At 38.6% G+C, this 21,993-nt stretch overlaps 1 protein-coding gene across 4 annotated transcripts in view; it reads right to left on the reverse strand.

The window, feature by feature from the left end:
* CDK14 (cyclin dependent kinase 14) overlaps positions 1-21,993 on the reverse strand; it is a 716,891-nt gene that overhangs the window by 598,469 nt on the left and 96,429 nt on the right. For all 4 annotated transcript variants that reach the window (XM_067746465.1, XM_067746464.1, XM_067746468.1 and 1 more), the window contains one exon: positions 12,204-12,312. The gene's annotated coding sequence lies outside the window, so the exon portion shown is untranslated. The remainder of the gene's footprint in view (positions 1-12,203; positions 12,313-21,993) is intronic.

Here is a 21,993-nt window from a genome sequence, read left to right on the forward strand (position 1 = left end):
AGCAGGGAGATTTCACCCTAATATGAGGGTCAGAGACATCCACTCTGAGCAATCACACCTAAACTGAGACCTGAAAGATCCATAGAGGCAGTCGGGGGGCAAACAGGAGCTCCTGGCAGAGGTATCAGCACTTGTGGGGGCCAGATGGCAAAGGCAGAATGTGGTGCACTCAAGAAACTGAAAAGGTAGTCTGAATATAGAATGGACATGAGATAAGGTTGGTGAATTCGACAAGGGCCAAAAAGTAGACACTTCAATAATCATACAGTAAAGACTCTGTATGCTTTAATTCCTATTAGAAATGTCAGACAACACTCATGGGAGTTTCCGTTCCTCCTGAAAACCCACTAAAACAATAATGAATGGATTTTTTTAAAAGTAGAAGTCCCCAAGCACACAGATAATAAAAGAAGAAACAGCACCAACACAATTTTGGAAGCTGGAAAAATTATGGTTGAGTAGTAACTCACCTGTCCGTCCCAAGAAAGCTGAATCCTAAGCCAGCAGTTGGCAAGGCTGGGAGGCAACCTACTGAAAGTTTATAATTGACTGTCAAGACACCTAACCTTCTTTCTTCACTTTCTTCCCATACTTCTGACCAACAGATTGCCCTACAGTGAAACCCACAGTTCACAAGCCAACCATGTAAATTGAGCTTGCCCAAAGCTTTCTAGTGCCTCTCTTCTAGATATGGGCAGACAGTCAAGGATCTCTATAGACAGTTGATGGAATATTCTAATAAGAAAGACAGAGGCCAAAACAAACTAACATAGAAAAGCAACAAAGAAGAAATAAAGACTATGCAGGAGGAAAAAAATAACCTACTATTAATACCTTCAAAGATTCAAAAATAGTGAAATATTATAAGATATTGCAGTCATCAAACAAGAACCAGATGGTATTAGTGTTTTTAAAAGTAGCAGCCGGAGCGCAAAAATGAACTCTTGGATATTAAAAATATCACAGTATAAAAGAAAGCTTCCAGTGAAGGTTTAAAATATAAAGTTGAGGAAATCTCCCAGGAAGTAAAACAAAAAGATAGAAAGAGAAAAAGAGATAAAAGATGAAAAAGGTACAGACTAGTCCAGGAAGTACAATATCTGAAAGTTCTAGAAAGAAAGAACAGAGAAAATGAAGGGGGGAAACTATCAAAGAACCAATTCAAGAAAATTTCCTACAATGAAAAGACATGACTTTCCAAATTAAAAGAGCCTATCGAGCTCCCAAGACAATGGATGTCTTGGAGCTACATTGAGACACATCACAAACCTACATTGAGACACGTCATTATGAAATTGCAAACCCTGTGGACAAAGATAATATTCTAGAAACTTTCAGGAAAGAAAAACAGGATTCTAAAAAGAATCAGGTATCAGAATGGCTTCAGATTTCTCAACAGCTGCACTGGATGCTAGAAAATAGTAGAAGGAAATGATTTCTAATGTAGAGTTCCCCAGCCAAATTATTAATTAAGTGGGAGGGCAGAATATAGATTTTTTTCAGACGTCAAAGGTCAAAAACAGTATCTGACAGGTCCATTTCTCAGGGAGCTATGAGAGAATTTATTCAACTAAAATAAGAAAAGAGAAAATAGAGTCCAGGGAATGGGATTCTGATACATGAGAAAGTCAGGGTGATGGTGAAGGGAAAATCTAAGACCACAGCTCCGAAGGAAGCCTAAAGATCAACCAATCTGCTGGACTGGAGCAGGGCAGATGCCCTGGAGAAAGATCACCAAGAAAATGACATGGATAGAATGACCGGCATTTAAAGAATGTTGAAGGAAGATTTCTTAAAACTGGGGGTGGGGCAATTTGGGAATGTATTGATGATAAGTATATATCAATATATAGATCAGTCTGCCCAAAGGTGAGCATGATCTCCCACTTAGGAATTTATTTGGATGTCCAGACACATGACACGATGCATCCACCCATGACTATAAATAAAGTATACTTAGTACTAATACTAAGATAGGGGTTCCCAGCAGGGAAAGGGCTCATGCAGGAGTCTGATGAGAAAATGACAAAGGATGAGGGGTGATTTGGGGCTTTCACTGTGGTTAAAAGGTGGAGCCAGCATGGTGGGGAATTACCCTAACATGGGCTAAAGTCTGCCCTGTTTGAAATTCCCATCAGCTCTTAGACGTAAAGGCCTACACAAGTCTTCTCATCTTGGCTGCCCAGATGTGGGAAGATAGGGAAGAGGGATGGAGGTTGAAAGCTTCCAATAGTCAAATATCAAAAATGGAGTTAAGCCTCTTTATTACAAAAACCAAGTTACAGGGGGGGAAAGTTATTAACTCAAAAAAAAAAGTTATAAAGAAAAAGTATTTGTAGCATAGTATTCTTTGGCTCAGATGTGAATAACATTTACAAAGTCATATCAGTGTAACTACTGAAGGCAACATAGTTAAGTTATGCCCATGTTGAGAAGATGAGGAATAAAAAGTGTTTATGTATGTGGTGGGTATCATAGGGTTTAGTGAAAATAAGCTAAATCTTCATCTTCTAGAGTGGAAGTCACTGAAATTTTTTTAAAATAGCAATGTAAACACGTTCTTTAGAGATACGGAGATAATCCCAAAAGAATCAGGTAAAATAGTTGATAGCGGTTGCCCCCGGGGAGGCTGAAGCACAAGAAATAGTGAACAGTGCTGTAGGAGAGGGTATGTTGGAGGAATGCTGTTTTGTTTGTTTGTAACAAGCCTGCCAGTATAACTTCTCAAACATATATAATTAAATTGCCCCCCAGATTTGACTTTATCTTAAAGGCAATAGGGAGCTACCCATCACCTTGGAGCTCTAAGCAATGAGGCTCTGAGTATGATAGTGAGATCAGATTTGCATTTTATTAAGATTACTCTTGGGGCCTCCCTGGTGGTGCAGTGGTTAAGAATCCGCCTGCCAATGCAGGGGACATGGGTTCAAGCGCTGGTCTGGGAAGATCCCACATGCCCATGCACCACAACTACTGAACCTGCGCTGAGCCCACGAGCCATAACTACTGAGCCCGTGTGCCACAACTACTGAAGTCCGTGCGCCTAGAGCCCGTGCTCCACAACAAGAGAAGCCACCGCAAGGAGAAGCCTGCGCACCACAACAAAGAGTAGCCCCTGCTCACCACAACCACAGAAAAGCCCACGCGCAGCAACGAAGACCCAACGCAGCCAAAAATAGAAAAAAGATTACTCTTGTTACTTTGTGGAGAAGTAGAGGAAGGAAAGAATGGACACAGTGGTGTCTATAAGGAAGCTTAGCTAGTCTAGCCTGGAATCTAGACAGGAAATTGGCCTGGACTCAGGTATGGCGACAGGGGTAGGTAGAAGTATGCAGATTGCGACTGATTGGATTGTGGGATGGAAGAGGGAGGACTCAAGACTGATACATACTGCATTTTCTGGTTTGAACAATGGGTGAGTGGGGAGCCGTTTATTAAAATAGGAAATTCAGAAGAGGAGCAGGTTTGGATGAAGTAGAATGATTTTAGCATTGGATATTCAATAGCTGAATGGCTATAAGGCCATTGCAGATACAGCCTGGAGCTCAGGAGAGAAAGCCAGGCTGGTGATGGAGATTTGGGATCAGCAGCATAGAAATGACAATTGAAGTCCTGGGAGTGGGTGAGATTGTTCAGGGAGTGGGCGTAGAGTAACCAGCATCAAAGACAGAGACTGAACTAATATAAACAAGGGAAGGGGAAGAGCAGTCAGCAAAGGGGAGTAAAAGGGAGTAGGCAGAGAGGCAGTAGAAAGTTCTGTGTACTACAGAAGTCAGGCAGGAGAATGTTCAACAGTATCCAAGGAGCCGAAAGGGAACACATACACTGCAGAGGCAAAGAGGAGGGACTGTTAGTAACCGTGACAAGAGCAGTGTCTGTGAAGCAGTGGGGCAGGTTGAAGAATACATGGGAGCCAAGGCACTCATCTTAATCACTGTTTAAAAGATAATAACAGGAAATTTTCTTGAGTGCTTTTTATGGGTGGGATACTGAATTAGGTACTTAACCTACTTTATCTCATTTCATTCTCAAAACAACGTCATCTCTACAAAATGGATGCTACTGTTGACAACCACATTTTTCAGATGAAGCACCTAGTTTAAAGAAGTTAAGTAGTTACTCAAAAGGACAGAGACAGTAAGCAGACAGGCTGGAATTTGATCTCAAAGAGTCTGACTCCAGATTGTACACTCCTAAACACTGCACTATACCCTCTAAATGATCTGCCAAAGACAACATTATCACTCATCTCTTCAACAAACCTGCTGTGTGCCAGGCACTATTCCAGGTGTTGGTGATCCAACAGTGTACAAGACAACGCTCCTGCCCTCATAGATCTTACTTTCTAGTGGAGGAGATAGATAGTAAACAAATTTTAAAATGCATGTGTACTTTCAGTGTTTAGTGTAATGAATACCAAGAGATCACTCTGGAGAGTGGCTAGAGAGGAGAGCTATTTTAGGTCACAGGCCTTCCTGAGATGACATTTTGGCAAAAACCTAAATGAATTCAGGGACTGAGGCAGGAGAAGATGCATTCCAAGCTGAAGGAGGCGGAAGTACCACAATCCTGAGATGGGGGTGGGGACAGGGGGGCGCAGAATGAGTGAGGGGGAAATTGGTAGGTCAGATAGTTGGTAAGGAAGGTGGGGCTGCATCATGCTCAGCCTCAGAGATAAGAGTTTAGCTGTTGTTTTGGGAGTGATAAGAAGTCAGGAGGATTTTGAGCAGGATAACGACAAACTCTGACTCACATTATATTGATATTAGCTTGCAATAAAGCCCGGACTTTGGATTCTATGACCATCACCCTTTCCATATTCTCTAGAATTGAGATGCTATGTGGCTACTGAGCCCTTGAAATGTGACCAGTCCAAACTGAGATGTGCTCTAAATGTTAAATGCACACCAGATTTCAAAGACTTAGTACCAACAAAAGAATGGTATAGCTCTCATGGCCAAATTTTACATTCATTATATGTTGATACGATAACATTTTAGATATATTGGGTAAAATATAATATTCAAATTAATTTCACCTATTTCTTTTTACTTTTTTTAAAAAGATGTGGCTACTAGAAAATTTTTAATTACTATTTATGCGGCTCATATTTCTTTTGGATAGCACTGGTCTAGACAACTTCCCTTCTGCTTTCGGCTTCAGCATGTTATAAAGAAAATGACATAACTTGTGTAGGGCTCTTTGAGTTTTCTTAAGGAAACATATTATGTAACAACAAGACAAATTATCGAGGATGATAGCTGGCCAAAAAATGTACTGTTCTTTATAGGCCAAAGATAACGTTATTGACTTGATCGTGGTTTTGTGTTGTTTTTCCAACAGTGCTGATGAGTTTACACAAAGTCTTCTGTAATGTTTCTCTCCCTACCCATTCCACCCCCTCCTTGTGCTCTCTTATGACCGAAACAGCATGTTTTTGAAATACCTGGCCCAGGTTAAGAATGCAGTTCTCAGCCATGGAAATTTTTCCCTGTGTAAAGCATTCAGTCTTGTATAGGTTTGAACCTCAGCTTATTTAACATGGTATTCTAATTATCTGGTCTACTCAAGCAAGCAGATTCCAAATATCAGTGATTATATCTGTAATCACAGTTATAGAATACTTTGGCTCTTTTATATTTAATTCTAAATATGGTCAATTAGAATGCACTATTTAGGACTTCCCTGGTGGCGCAGTGGTTAAGAATCTGCCTGCCAATGCAGGGAATACGGGTTCGAGCCCTGGTCCAGGAAGATCCCACATGACGCGGAGCAACTAAGCCCGTGCACCACAACTACTGAGCCTGCGTTCTAGAGCCCACGAGCCACAAGTACTGAGGCTGCCTGCCACAACTACTGAAGCCCGCACACCTAGAGCCCGTGTTCCATAGCAAGAGAAGCCACCACAATGAAGAGCAGCCCTTGCTCGCCACAACTAGAGCAAGCCCATGCACAGCAACAAAGACCCAACACAGCCAAAAATTAATTAATTATTTTTAAAAGGGGAAGGACACCTAATTAAGTCATCAAGATGAGAGATTACTAAAAATAATCTTGATGGTATATTACCATATAATTTTTGGTATATAACTGAGAAGAATTCAAAGAACTGAGTCCCATTGCTATCACAAAACTCCATCAGGGACTTCCCTGGTGGTCTAGCAGTTAAGACTCTACACTCCCAATGCAGGGGGCCCGGATTCAATCCCTGGTCAGGGAACTAGATCCCACATGCATGCCACAACTAAGGACCCCACAAGCTGCAACTAAAGATCCCACATCCCGCAACTAAAAGAAAAAAGATCCTGCACGCAGCAACGAAGACCCTGCATGCCACAACTAAGACCCTGCACAGCCAAATAAATAAATAAATATTTTTTAAAAAAAAACACTCCATCATTCTTATTTACTTATTTAGGTGAAGAGCTTCTCAGCACCTCTATTTGCCAAATCATACATTCAACATTGACACTAAATCCTGTATATTTATCCCTGGATACATGGGGGAGAAAGGCTTTACTCATGTCATTAAGATCTGCAATTCCAATACAATTTTACATTTTATGTTTAATAATTATTCATCAGTATTTGCAATATATTTATGATGTTTTGAGAAATTGTGCAGAATTTTCTAACACTCAGAACCTTATGATCACAGGAAATTTTAAATTATTTCCATATTTCTGTTGCATAGAAGTATGTTATTCATGAAATACTTTAAAGTATAAAATATATATTAGGAAATGGAATGGAAATACAATTTCAAGAAGAAAAACGAACAAAGAAGAACTTATTTTTGTGTATTTTAAAAGTATTATGGGGCATCAAATTGTTATAATATTTAGATTCTACTGGATAGATTCAAATAGAGATGTGACAGTTTATTTTTAAATGTCATTCATAATGTACTGGAATATATATATATATATATATATATATACGTAACCTAACATGATCAAAATTTTAGGCATCAACTTAAAAATGTGGTGAGGAATGTATTACTTCTTAAAATATTTTAGGAGTACTTGAATGAACATGTCTGGAGACAATGAAAGGAGAAAATTGTGTTAGACAAGAAAATGATGAAGGAAAGAACAGGCCAGCTGTTGAGACTGACTGCACAATGAAATAAGATGACAAAGGACCTGTCTACTCACATTTGCTTTTGTGTCCTTTATCAAAGAGAAAGATCTAACGAGAATGATTGAATGGACATTGTGAAAGAGGAAGAGAAGTTCAAGATGGAAAAAGAAATTGTAACAGTGTACCCATCTCTTTGGCAGCCGACAGAAGGTGGTGAGACTAGCAAGGATTTGAGTCCACCAGGACTGACTCAGAATTCTGACTCTGCCAGTATTAATGATGTGACCATGGCATGATGCTTAACCCACCTCATCTGTATAATGGGCATAAAGCGATTTACCCCATAGGGTTAAATTTCATAAATTTCAATGTAAAGTGCTTTGCATAGAGTCAAGCAGAGCCATACATAAATAGTGGCTATTTTAATTATTATGTAGCTGTGGGCCTTGGAGCAACTTATCCTACATAAGTCTCACTTTCCTCCTCCATAACACAGGAATAATAACATCAGCCTCCTAGGATTACTATGAGGATTAAATTGATAATAAACCTGAGAGCACTTATAACACAAAGAAGGCATTCAATAAATATTAGTTCTTTCCGCACCCCTTCCTTCTGGCTTCCTATTGATTTAAACAATCCTATGGTACACCTGATGGAACGTGATGAAAAAGAGTCTAATTCCAAATACCTGTTTCTAGAATAGTACATTACTTTTATTGTGTCTACTAATAAAAAGACTAAAACTGAAATGATTATCTTTCTTGTTAAGAGACCAGGGTCTCATATTACAAATGACTCTATCCTTGTGGATATGACCTTTCTGTTTTACTAGCAAATCTCATTAATGACAAAATTATTTTCCTGAAGTTGTGGAAGATAAATATACTGCTGATCTATGACCATGTAATCAATCCTCTCACAAAGAGGACCGCCTCACAAAGAAAAAATTCTTGCCAAGTGTTTCCTTTTCTCTCATGAGTGAAAGGACAAAGCATTTATTAATCTATGGGAATAAACACTGTTGATTAATGTGATTCACATATTTTGAATGGTACCAAGTATGCCCTCTCTTTGCAGCTTTGTGTACGAAACAAAGCCTGGTTTAAGATGAGCTAGGATGCCCGGGAGGGAGTTAGGGAACCAAGTTTCACTGAACAGGCAGGAAATATGTCTAAAGCCACTTCCTCCATTTTAATCTGTGGGATAATTTGGTTCTTTTCAGAAATAATCTGAATAGTTGCTGTCCCTGTTGAAGAGAGGGGTGTAATGACTCTGAATAGTAGTCCAAATGCATAGGACGGCCCTATATCAGCCAGGATCCCAGCAAGAAACAGATGGCACACTCCAAAGGAGTGAAAGAAGTATCACTGAACCCGGATAATGGCTATGTGGGCATCTACTATACTAGTTTCTCTATATATGTCTATGTTTGAAATTGTCTACAGTAAAATATATGAAAACGGAGGCGTGTAAAAGAGGGACTGATGGGGCTTCCCTGGTGGCACAGTGGTTGAGTGTCCGCCTGCCGATGCAGGGGACACGGGTTCGTGTCCCATTCCGGGAAGATCCCACATGCCGCCGAGCGGCTGGGCCTGTGAGCCATGGCCGCTGCGCCTGCGCGTCCGGAGTCTGTGCTCCACAACGGGAGAGGCCACAACAGTGAGAGGCCCGCGTACCACAAAAAAAAAAAAGAGGGAATGATGAAAGTGATTTACAAAGGTGTGGGCAGAGGTTAAAGGAAAACAAGGGAAGGCGATATCTCCCTCTTTTCCCTCCATACCCCTTCCCTCTCGCCCGCACCGGACTGGCAAGAGTGGCAGGTGCTACCAGCCGCAGGCTTGAAGGAGCAAGGGAGAGGGACCAGCTCTGGGCACCCAAGGAGACCTGTAGCTGTAGAAAAGGGCCACCATCAGGAATTGTGGCCTTGGGTGGAGGAACGCAGACACCGTTAACCAAGTACATAAATTTGTGAAGCCCAGTGCAAACTGAAAAATCAAGAAAAAAATGTAATTAAAGGTCCTGAAATATAAAACTTTAGCTTTTCTTCCACAGTCTTTCTTTCCCTCTCACTTGACTGGTCATGTTTTAAATTTTTTCCATTTAACACCATTTAAAGTAAAGAAAAGAATTAAAAGTTTAAATTATCAGCACAAACTTTACCACTTACATTGTGCAATGTCAGTTTTAAATGCAATATAAGAGCATTTAACTTGTATGCAGCAGAATCACCAAAATTATCCAATTTACATTTCAAAGTTCATACATAACATATGCATTTGTTTTCTTGCTGGAACAGTGGAAACACCCCTCAGAACTAACTCAACTATTCCATTTAACTTCTTTATACACACACATTGTACCAACCCTGTCTGCCTTTGGCTTACTAATGAGTAAAGAGGGACTGAAAGGAAAAGGAACTATGGATTGTCCTGTCCTCCCTTTCCTTCTATGGCATCATTTTTTAGTGTAAGTGGTTGGCTAATATAGGGACGTAACATGAGTAAGAAAGGATATGATAGAGTTCCTTGGTTAGTTGGGTTTCTTAGCATGCCACAGCCTTTTGTTTGTTTGTTCTGGTTCAAGTGGAAGGAGAGGCATTTCGGGCTTAATCAGTCGCAGAGGTTCACCTTGACCTTGCTCTGAGTCTCACTGAACTCCCAAGTGTCATGGATGCACAGGAATGCTATGCCCATGGAGCACTGGAAATGCTGTATGCAAATGGGGCAATCAGAAATGGCATAACGTGTATCACGTGTATCTCCTCTTTAGTAATCAGACTTTACTAACGAAACACACATTCAAAGATAAAATTAAGAATTTCAAAATGGTGTCAGCAAAGCATTAAATCAAATGCAGGACCCCTCTGAGTATGGGGCCCTATTGACTGCAGAGGTCACACACCCATGAAAGCTGCCCTGCTGCCAACCCATGGTCAGGCAAGGAAGAAGCCAGGAGAATTAATGTTCTTTCCTTCAGTCCTCCCACCTCCTGCACCACTTACAATAGGTCTTCGTACATGTGAGATATAACAGAAAATATACATATATTGGTCTCTACCCCTAGTTCATGGTACAGAGCTCCTAAAACACTTGTAATTTCCTAAGTGATAAGAGCTTAGGAGCATCTTTTGTTCTAAAATTTGGTCTTTGACCCCAGTTCCTGACACCGATCTCCTAAATCCTTTGGAATTTCCTGGATGATAGCAATGTCCTTTGTTCTAAGAAGGTGACTCTTTTTTTTTAAAAAACAACTCTGAATTTTTTTTAAATAAATTTATTTATTTATTTTTGGCTGCACTGGGTCTTCATTGCTGTGCGGGCCTTTCTCTAGTTGCGGTGAGCGGGGGCTACTCTTCGTTGCGGTGCATGGGTTTCTCATTGTGATGGCTTCTCTTGTTGTGGAGCACGGGCTCTAGGTGCACGGGCTTCAGTAGTTGTGGCATGCAGGCTCAGTAGTTGTGGCTCGTGGGCTCTAGAGTGCAGGCTCAGTAGTTGTGGTGCACAGGCTTAGTTGCTCTGCGGCATGTGGGATCTTCCCGGACCACGGCTCAAACCCGTGTCTCCAGCGTTGGCAGGAGGATTCTTAACCACTGCATCACCAGGGAAGGCCCTAATAAGTTGACTCTTGGTGGGCTCTTGGATGGGGCCTGGTCACCAGAAAGACCAAGCCATGATTAGAAGCTTGGAATTTTCAGCTCACCTCCCATTCTCTAGAGAGGGGAGAAGGGCTGGAAATGGAATTAATGGTCCATCATGCCTACATGATGGGGCCTCCATAAAAATTCCAAAATATGAGGTTCTAGAAAGCTTCTATTCTAAGTTGTTGAATACGTGGAGGTGCTGGGAGAGTGGAGCACTGGGAGAGGGCATGGAAGCTCCGTTCCCCTTCCCACATGCTTTGCCCTTCATATCTCTTCCATCTGGATGTTCATCTGTGTCCTTTATCATACCCTTTAATAAACTGGTAAACGTAAGTGTTTCCCTGAGTTCTGTGAGCTATTCGAGCAAATAATCGAATCTAAGGAGGTCACGGGAATCTCTGATTTGTAGCCAAGTTGAACACAAGTTGTGGGTAACCTGGGGACCTACTACTTGCGATTGGCATCTAAAGTGGTGGGGAGGGGGGCAGTCTTGTAGGACTGAGTCCTTATCCTGTGGCATCTGATGCCATCTCCAGGTAGATAGTGTCAGAATTGAGTTACACTGTAGGACACCTAGCTGGTGTCTCAGAAAACCCACATGTCTGGTGTCAGAAGCGTTGTGAGTGTGGCAGTAGTGTGAGAACAAAACAGATATGCAGGAGAAGTGTAGGTTTTGCCTACACAGTACACAATTAGCGCTTGGTAAAAGTGAGAAATTATTATTATGCAATGGCTCAAAATATAGCACTTATACACATTTGGGCAATATTAAAGTTGTAACATTTCTGCAACAGATGAAGACTATGATCCATTAGTTTTTACTATGTATAATTTTACAAAAACTATGATTATGAATGGGTGGATCTTTCCACGTTTAATCTCTAGCCAAAGATAAGTATTGTGAAGTTTTCATTAACAAAACACACTCACTTCTGAACTTTTCTCACCAAAAAGCAGAGGTACACCTTACCTTTTTATACCTTGCAGATAAATTGTCCTACTCCACCATCCCCAAACATTGAGGAAAGATTTTTTTCTCTTTAACCTTGGTCAATTTATACACTAACATAAGGAGATTAGATGGAATACCAGATCCCACTGAGCAAGTAGCTAGGTGGGGCTCTTTTCTCTTAAGGCAACTTTAGATTAGAATCAAGTGTGAATAAAATAAACAGTTTAGAAAATGTTAGAGAGGTTTGGTCGTCAGTCTTTCTTACTTCTAGAGGTCAAGTTGAAATAAAATAGTAAGAGTCAGACTTTCTGCATTCCTGTGCATATCCAAGCAAGCCCATCACACAACCTCACTAATTTCCATGTCCTCATCCACAGAAGAATCATGTGGAAAGTGCTGCCCAGCCGCACTCCTAAGGTTCTTGTGAGGATTTTAAAAGATTTTTTGTTCGTTAAAAAAATCCTGAGAAACAAAAGCACTCTACAAATGCAAAAAAAAAATTTATTCAAATAACTTTCTTCTTACCCAATTTCTTTTTTGCACATCATTCAACAGCAGGTAGACTGGCTTATCTGTCAGGAGCAACAGTCCTGAATTAATCCCATTCACGTCTTTGAAGTGTTCTTACCAGTATCTGTAAGAAAAAAATCATACTTGATTAACCAAATAGTGTTCTTTAATGTTCATGATAAATAAATGGTGTCTGGTCAATAACAGGTTCTCAATAAAAATTTGTTGAATGAATTCGGAAGTTCTATAACGTAAAACATTTGACATGATTTTACTCCTAAGGCTGTTAAAAGTCAAAACAATGGCTAAAACAATTTAGTTACTAGGGAGACCTAATTTTCATGTAGACAGTTGAATAATAACAAGAACCAGAGCCTTGCAGTAAACACTCTTCTTCTGGCCGACTTGATCACTGTGGTGACTGTCCAGCATGAATGTGTAATAGCAACACATTTATTTAGTATTTGTTTAAAAAAACAGTGAATGGTAAAAGTAAAAACCTGAAATGGTATCAAACTCTTAATTGAAACATATTACAGCATAACGTTGGCAAAAAAAATGCACGTGGATTTCATAAACTCTGTGAATAAGCAGGACATTTGTAATGTGAACAGTGGAAGAAGAAGGGAGAAAAGGGTCAAAGGAGTCATTATAGATTCAAGATATTGGTAAATTCTGTCTATAATTCATAAAGAAGGCTGAGAAAGGAAACAGGGATTCTTTGTGTTTTGTTTCTTTGGTTTTTTAACATCATATTAGCAGAGACTTTCTACCATCTGTCTTTCTTCAATATTTGTCTCAACATTTTGCTATTTGTTAGCATTTTTCTTTCTTTAAACAGTTTTATTGAGATACCATTCTCACATACCACATAATTCACCCATTTAGAGTGTACAGTCCAATGGTTTTTAGTATATTCACAAGATTGTACAACCACTACCACCATTTAATTCCAGAACATTTTCATCACCCCTAAAGAAGGCCCTACCTATTAGCAGTCACTCCCCATTTCCACCCCTTCCCCCAGGACAACCATTAGTTTACTCTCTTACCTCTATAAATTTGCCTATTCTGGACATTTCACACAGATGGAATCATACAATATGTGGTCTTTTGTGATTGGCTTCTTTCACTTAGATAATGTTTTCAAGGTTCATTCTGTTGCAGGATGTATCTGTGTTTCATTTCTCTTTGTTGCTGAGTAATATTCCATTGTGTGGAAATACCACATTTTATTAATTCTTTCATCAAGTGATAGACATTTGGGTTGTTTTCATTTTAAAGCTGTTTTGAATAATACTGCTGTGAACCTTCGTGTGCAAGTTTTTGGGAGTATACATCTAAGAGTGGAATGGCTGGGTCATATAGCAGCACTGTGCCAACTTTTTAAATCAACTTTTAAAAATTTGAGATACAATTCACATACCACAAAATCCACCATTTTAAAGTGTACACTTTACTGGGTTTTAGTATATACACAACGCTATGCAACCATCATCAACATCTAATTCTAGAAAAATTTCACCACTGCAAATAATGTACACATTACCCTTGAATTAACATTGGATCAGTAAGCCTAGATGCCTCTGCTCTTTCTTTTGCCTTGGAAAAATGATTTAAAACACATTGTCATTTTTATTAAAATCAAAATTTCAAGTGGGTATTTGAAAAATAAGCACACTGACTTTCTAAAATAATGGGTTTATTGAGATGTAATTCACATACCATAAAATTCATACGTTTAAAGTGTACAATTTAGTGGTTTATAGTACATTCACAAAGTTGTGCAATCATTACCACTGTCTAATTCCAGAACATTTTCATCGTGCCAAAAAGAAACCCTTTACCCACTACCAGTCATTCCCCATTCTCCCCTTCCTCTAGCCTCTGGCAACCACTAATTTACTCTCTGTCTCTGTAGATTTTCCTATTCTGGACTATGTTTAACTTTCTGAAGTGTGAAAAAGAACTCTTATACCATTGTCCATTAACCACTTCTTTGAAGCATAAATCATTTGGCTACACACACGTGCATTCACACATACACACGCACACACACCTATTGTTTTTGTCACTACTGACATTTTCACACCTCCATCCCACTTTGTTGTACTCACAGGCGAGCTCAGCACCTGTTAAAATACCAAAGTGGGGAAAATACAAGCAGCATATGGCAAATTATTGGTATCCTCAATAGAGAGATTTACTCATCTCTGCAGTGACCATATAATTACAAACTAAAACAAGATAATTTTTCTTTTTTAATATATTTATTTATTTTTGGCTGTGTTGGGTCTTCGTTGCTGTGTGCGGGCTTTCTCTAGTTGTGGTGAGCGGGGGGCTACTCTTCGTTGCGGTGTGCAGGCTCCTCAGTGTGGTGGCTTCTCTTGTTGCGGAGCACGGGCTCTAGGCACATGGGCTTCAGTAGTTGTGGCATGTGTGCTCAGTAGTTGTGGTTCGTGGGCTCTAGAGTGCAGGCTCAGTAGCTGTGGTGCATGGGCTTAGTTGCTCCGCGGCACGTGGGATCTTCTGGGAGCAGGGCTCGAACCCATGTCTCCTGCATTGGCAGGCGGATTCTTAACCACTGCACCACCAGGGAAGTCCAAAACAAGATAATTTTTAAATCAAAAACACCTCTTCCAAAAGATAATCTAAACACTATAATACCCAGAATTGCTGAGGATGTAAACAAAGAGGCACTCTCATACACTGTCAATTGGAATTTAAAGTTTTATAACACTTCTCAAGCCCAATTTGGCCACGTGTCAAAAACCTTTAACATATGTGTCTTTTTGACCCAGAAATTCCACTTTAAGGAATTTATTATTAGGAAATTATCTTAGGAACCCTTAAAGATGTGTGTGTGTGTGTGTGTGTGTGTGTGTGTGTGTGTGTAGGGTTGTTCATTATCTCATTGATATTTAAAATATCAGAAAACAGGAAAAAATTCTAAATATTTTTTAAGAGAAAGAGGTTAGTTACTTAGCTTACCAAAGAGCCATATGATCAATTACCAAGCTGCTGATAAAAATTATATTGAGGACCAGTGATGAACAGTGGATTTTAAATAAAAACCACATCATCATTTACATTAGCACCCCACAAAATGAAATACTTAGGTATAAATCTAACAAAATATGTACAAGAGCTATTTGAGAATAACTCCCAAACTCTAATGAATGAAATCAAATAAATGGAGAGATAGTCTGTGTTCTTGAATAGGAAGAGTCAGTATCATCAAGATGTCAGTTCTTCCCAACTTGATTTATAGATTCATTGCAATCCCAGTCAAAATCCCAACAAGTTCATGTGTGGATATTGGCAAACAGATTCTAAAGTTTATATACAGAGGGAAAAGATACAGAATAGCCAACACAGTATTGAAGAACAAAGTTGGAGGACTAATACTATAGATTTCAAAACTTACTACAGTAAAGCTACAGTTATTAAGACTGTGTGAAATTGGCAAAAGAATAGACAAATAGATCAGCAGAACAGAATAGACAGTCCAGAAATAGACTCACATAAATATCGTCAACTGATCTTTGACAAAGAAGCAAAGGCAATACAATAGAGCAAAGACAGTCACTTCGACAAATGGTGCTGGAACAACTAGACATCCACACACAAAAAATGAATCAAGACATAGACTTTAGGCCCTTCACAAAAATTAATTCAAAATGGATCATAGACCTAAACATAAAATGCAAAATTATAGACTCCTATAAGATAACATAGGAGAAAACCTAGGTGGCTTTTTTGATACACAAAAGGCACAATCCATTACAGAAATAATTAATACTGGATTTTATTAAAATTAAAAACATTTGCTCTGTGAAAAATGATGTCAAGATAATGAGAAACAAGCCACAGACAAGAGAAAATATTTATGAAAGACACATCTGATAAAGAACTGTTATACAAAATATACAAAGAATTCTTAAAATACAACAATAAGAAAACAAACAACCCAGTTAAAAAATGGGCCGAAGAATTTAACAGACACCTTGCCAGAGAAGATATACAGATGGCAAATAAGCTATGAAAAGATGCTTCACATCATATGTCATTAGGGAAATGCAAATTAAAACAACAACGAGATAGCACTACACATCTATTTAGAGTGGCCAGAATGTGGAACACTTACACCACCAAATGCTGGCAAGAATGTGAAGCAACAGGAACACTCATTCATGCTGGTGGGAATGCAAAATGGTACAGCCACTTTGGAAGACAGTTTGGTGGTTTCTTACAGAAGTAAACCTACTCCTACTATATCATCCATCAATCATGCTCCTTGGTGTTTATCCAAAGGAGTTGAAAGTAAATGTCCATACAAAAACCTGCACATGGATGTTTATAGCAGCTTTACTTATAATTGCCCTAACTTGGAAGCTACCAAGATGTCCTTCAGCATGTGAATGGATAAATAAACTGTGGTACGTCCAGACAATCGAATAGTATTCTGCAATAAAAAGAAATGAGCTATCAAGCCACGAAAAGACATGGAGGAACCTTAAATGTATATTACTAAGTTAAAGAAATTAACCGTATAAGTTAACTATTTATATTTGTTCTCTATGTAATATTGTATTTTAATTTTTAAAATATTATGCAACTTAGCAATAAATACTTTTATAGTTAAAAAATGCCACAAAAGTGGCAATGAATTTTTTTTAAACTCTGAAATATTACAAGATAAATAACATAAATCTTGTGAAAGAGGAAAGGCTTCATCTTTCACTTTGTCAAAAAGTAGTTGCTAAAAAGCAACCAGAGGTTTCAGGAGGGAAAAAAAGGAAAATAAGTCCTTATGTACCCTTTTGCCATGGCACTGGCCTACAGGAAGAACTGAGGAAGACTGTCAGTCTTTTTAAAACGACGCAGCCCCCGCGGTAAAGACTATTCAAGCGATTTTATGTGTTCTCAGAGGAAGTCTTTGAACTAGGGATCCTTTCCTGAGAAAGTTCCTTTTTCAATCACCAAATAGAAAGGAACCCTTTCTGAAGATTGTCTTGGAGGATTAGATGTCTGTGGGGAGGGATGGATGGCTGGCTGGCTGGATGGATGGATGAATTGATAGGTGGATGGATGGGCAGATGGACAAGTGGACAGATGGACAGATGGATGGATGGAGGGATGGACAGATGGACAGACACAGGGATAGATGGATGATGAATGGATGGGTGGATAGGTGGGTGGATGGGTGAATAGAAAGCATAGCTGTTGACTACATGAAAACATGGAATAGTCTCTAGAAATGTTACTCCCTTAAGAATTTACAGTTAATTACATAACTAAATCAACAAATAATTATTGAAAGCCAACTGCTGGACACTGCATTTGGCAAGGTCCCTGAAGTACATGTCCTTGACCTCATGAAGCATTCAAACTAGAGGCAGAGACAAAGAGCATGCAAATTAATACATCAATTATTAAAAATTATGAAAAGTACTTTCAAGAGAATTATCATTATCATCCTAATTTTTAATTCCATTAAATTAGAAACAAGTTAGAGGTGCCAATTCCTTCTTACAGGAGGAACATTGGCCACCACAGAGAGAGGGGGACCTAAGATCACATTTTAAAAATGTGAATATTGGCCAAGTTGCTTGACCTCTGGGCCAACTTTGCTGCTGCCAAAAAAAAAAAAAAAAGTGAGAAAGATAAATTTAATTCACATTTGTATTTGAAGATCAACTAAAAAAGTGCACTGCATATAAAATATATTGCATATATATCAACTCAGAAACATTTATTATAACTGAAATTTTAAAATATTTTTATTAAATATATCTCTTTTCACTTTGTATATCTATAATATCTAACTCTTGGAATTATTTTTAAAATACTGCTACCATACTTAAAAGTATTCGATCACTATTGTATTAAGCTGCCCTCTGGTGGCTTTTAATTTAGTATATATCTTTAACTACATTAGTATCTGATGTGAAGTATATTTAAGGTACTGTAGTTTGTTTAATACCATATTAATTCCTACTTTCTAAATATACTTATTTGGCAGAGGCTTTGAAATTTTCATTTAATAAAAATAGACACTGGCTAATGTCTAGAACAGGGAAAAACAGTTAGAAAATTCATGAAGCAGAGTTTCTACATCCAGTGCAATGAATCATCACTTATTAGCATTGTTTCTCTTATTATCATTATAGTACAGGAGTGACTGATATGAGCCTCAATCATAAAGCACAGAATATAACGATCAAAAATGCCTGAAAACTAAAATACGTTTATTAAGTAATGGTCCCTCATACATACTAAAGGCTCTCGTATCACACAATACAGTTAACCTTGGCAATGAACGTATAGAATATTCTCATTAATGAATTGGCTAAATGTTTGTCACTGCCCCAAATAATTTTATAGAGCTGTCTTTTAACTTCCTGCCAAAGATAAACATGATGTACCTGTTGAAAAGATACTTTTGGTCAAACCAGTCTCTTGTCTTTTGATAATAAAATGGAAATTGTCAATCACTTTTGTTTTATTTTGTTGAACTTTCTCTAGTATAATGATTGTAATGTACAAAATGACCTTGATTACAAGAACAATATATTTAACCATAAGTGTTTGAAAGTTAGAGTATCATTCAAATTTTCCTATTATTATTCTTTTTAGATAAGGCAGGATCTATTTGGACAAAAATTATTTATCTTACATGTATACTCTTTAGATCAGGGAAAGGAGATCCACATTACATGAGATTAAACATTTTTTAAGTTCAGATGTTTATTTAGGTATTTGAGTACCTTCTGTGTGCCTAACCCTGCACTCTAGAAAAAATGTCCATTCCAGAATAGAAGCTCCAAATACATTTTAAGCTGTTGCAAAATCATGGGAATTAGCACTTGAGAGGAAAAGTGCTCCAATGGTTCAGGAAAGAATTGAGAGCTATATTAGCTGCAGGGGGGAATAAAAGCCTCTAGAGGAAATGGCACTTGAACTGGGCTGTGATAGATTGATGGGATTTGGGTGGCAAAGAATCAAATGTTGAACACATTTCAGATCAGAAAATAAAGATGAACAAAAAGATGTAAGGGGATCACATGTTGGTGAAAAACGTTGAGGGAACTGAGCAGAACATGTCATCTTTTAAAACAAATCTACACAGTGTTGTAGTTGAATACAGAAATAAATCTTCAGCTATGTTTAGCAAAATTCAGAAGATTCAAAGCAACAATAGTTTTACCTAATTAGGTAACACATATGAACTGCTATTCGTCAGCACCATTGAGCAATTGACCATTATTAGTAGAATTAGTAGGATCTATGGATCAATGGTTATAACAGAGACTAAGTGCAATTATTATGTTATTTTAAGCTGCTGAAGTTTTTCAGAACTGAGATACCATTTAAACAGAGAAATGCACAGATCTTATGTGTACAATTTGGTCAGTTTTCACAAAACTGACACACAGGTTTCAGTTCTGACACCTGTGCTCATCCACACTCCCATCAAGATAAAGACTGTTCTATCACAGCAGAAAGTTCTCTCAGCTCATTCCCAGTTATCCCCATCACCACCACCCGCAAGCAACTGCTGTTCTGATTTCTGTAACCATAGATTAGTTTTGCCTGTTCTTGAACTTCATGTAAGTGAAATCATAAAGTATGTACTCTTCTCAGTCTGGATTCTTTTACTCAGCACAATGTTTGTGAGACTCATCCTTGTGGTTGTATCAGTAGTTAGTCCCTTTTTATTGCTGAGTTGCATTCCACTGTATGAATATATCACAGTTTATCTACTGTCCTCTTTATGGATACCTGAGCTGGTTCCAAGTTAAGGCTACCAGGAATAAAGCTGCTATGAACACTTACGTATAGGTCTTTGTGTAGTCATCTTTTCATTTCACTAGGGTACATATTTAGGAGTGGGACTGCTGAATTGTATGGTAAGTATATGTTTAACTTTATAAGAAACTGCCTAACAATTTCCCAGAGTGGTTATATCATTTTATACTTCCACTAGCAAAACATGAGGGTCTATAGAGTTTTTATTCTCTTTAGTTTCAGTCATTCTAGAGGGTGTACAGTATCTCATTGTGGTTTAAAATTGTATTTTTATAAGAACTTAATGATGTTGAGCATTTTTCAAGTGGCTATTGGCCATTTCTTGTCTTTTTTGTGAAATGACTGTTCAAACATTTTTAACTGTTTTTTTTCTTTAATATTTTTTATTTTATTTTTTGCTGCGTAGGGTCTTAGTTGTGGCATGCGGGATCTTCTGTTGCGGCGCACAGGCTCCTTGCTACGCTGGGCGGGCTTCTCTCTAGTTGCGGCATGCAGGCTCCAGAGCACGTGGGCTCTGTAGTTGAGGCACACAGGCTCTCTAGTTGTGGCCCGCGTGCTCATTAGTTACAGTGTGCGGGCTTAGTTGCCCCGCGGCATGTGGGATCTTAGTTCCCTGACCAGGGATCAAACCCGCAACCCCTGCATTGGAAGGAGCATTCTTAACCCCTGGACCACCAGGGGAGTCCTTTGACTATTTTTAAGATTGGATTTTTTAATATTCTTATCAAGTTGCAGGTATTCTTCATATATTTAGGGTGCAGGTGTTTGGTCAGACACGTGTTGTAAACGTTTTCTCCCAGCCTGTAGCTTATCTATTTGGTCTCTTAACATTGTCTTTTTGAAAATGTTTATTTGTGTATTTATTTATTTATTTGCCATGCTGCATGGCTTGTGGGATCTTATTTCCCTCACCAGGGATCGAACCTGGGCCCACAGTAGTGAAAGCACTGAGTTTTAACCACTGGATCAATGGGGAATTCCCTGCAAGTGTTTAATTTTGATGAAGTCCAATTTACCAATTTTTTTTTCCTTTTGTGGTCAGTGTTTCCTGTTTTCCTCAGGAAATCTTTGCCTACCCCAAGGTTGCAAAGATATTGTCCTATGATTTCTTCTAGAAGCTTTATCGTTTTAGATTTTATGTTTAGGTCTATAATCCATCTTGAATTAATTTTTGTGTATGGTGTGAGGTGAGTTGAGTTCCATTTTTCCCAACATGAATATCTAGTTGTTTCAGCACTGATGAAATGACTTTATTAAGTTTAATTTCTCTGAAATTATGTCAAGACACAGGAAACTTTTAAAAGATTACTGAAAAAAGGGAAATTAGGAGTAAAAAGGGTACTTGACTCATACTTGAGTCATTCTTTGAACTCATATAGAAAACATGCACAAATGACTGTTAATATTTTTAAAAATACAGCCACCACACATATGGATTTCTGACAGCTCTATTACCTGAATGAACTAACAAAACTATTTTATATGGAAAGGGTGCTCAATCTGTAGGAGAATCCTGACTTGTTTGAAAATTTGCAGCATCTTTCTATTTCACTAAGTGCCTCTGAAGCCAGTTAAATATTTTGGAGGTGGGGAGGAACCTTGAGTGGACCTTTTGACCGTGCAAAAATAAAACCCAAATCTCTCTAAATAGAAGTGTTAAGGACTCCTAGGAGCTAGACGGCACACGATGACACACAATGGGCTGGGGCAGGCTTTAGACCAGGACAAGAGAAGAAAACTAGATTTTTCTCTCTCTTTGGTCCTCAGATGAGATGGGGGTTTGTGTTCTGGGTAGGTGGTAATTTGGAGGAGGCATAAACATGGGGTAGAAGGAAGGGGTCGAGGGTAGGGTAGGTGAGCAGATTTTATCAACAAGTCAAGGAATAAAATCAAAGGTCAGAATCCCCCCTTGGGAAAGGTTTAGCTGTGAACCCCTGAATTACTCATTCCAGTGGCTGTTTTCCTGCATGTTTTTCCATTCCATAGACTCCCA

The sequence above is a fragment of the Pseudorca crassidens genome, chromosome 8 (assembly GCF_039906515.1).
Source record: "Pseudorca crassidens isolate mPseCra1 chromosome 8, mPseCra1.hap1, whole genome shotgun sequence".
NCBI classification, from domain to species: Eukaryota; Metazoa; Chordata; class Mammalia; order Artiodactyla; family Delphinidae; genus Pseudorca; species Pseudorca crassidens.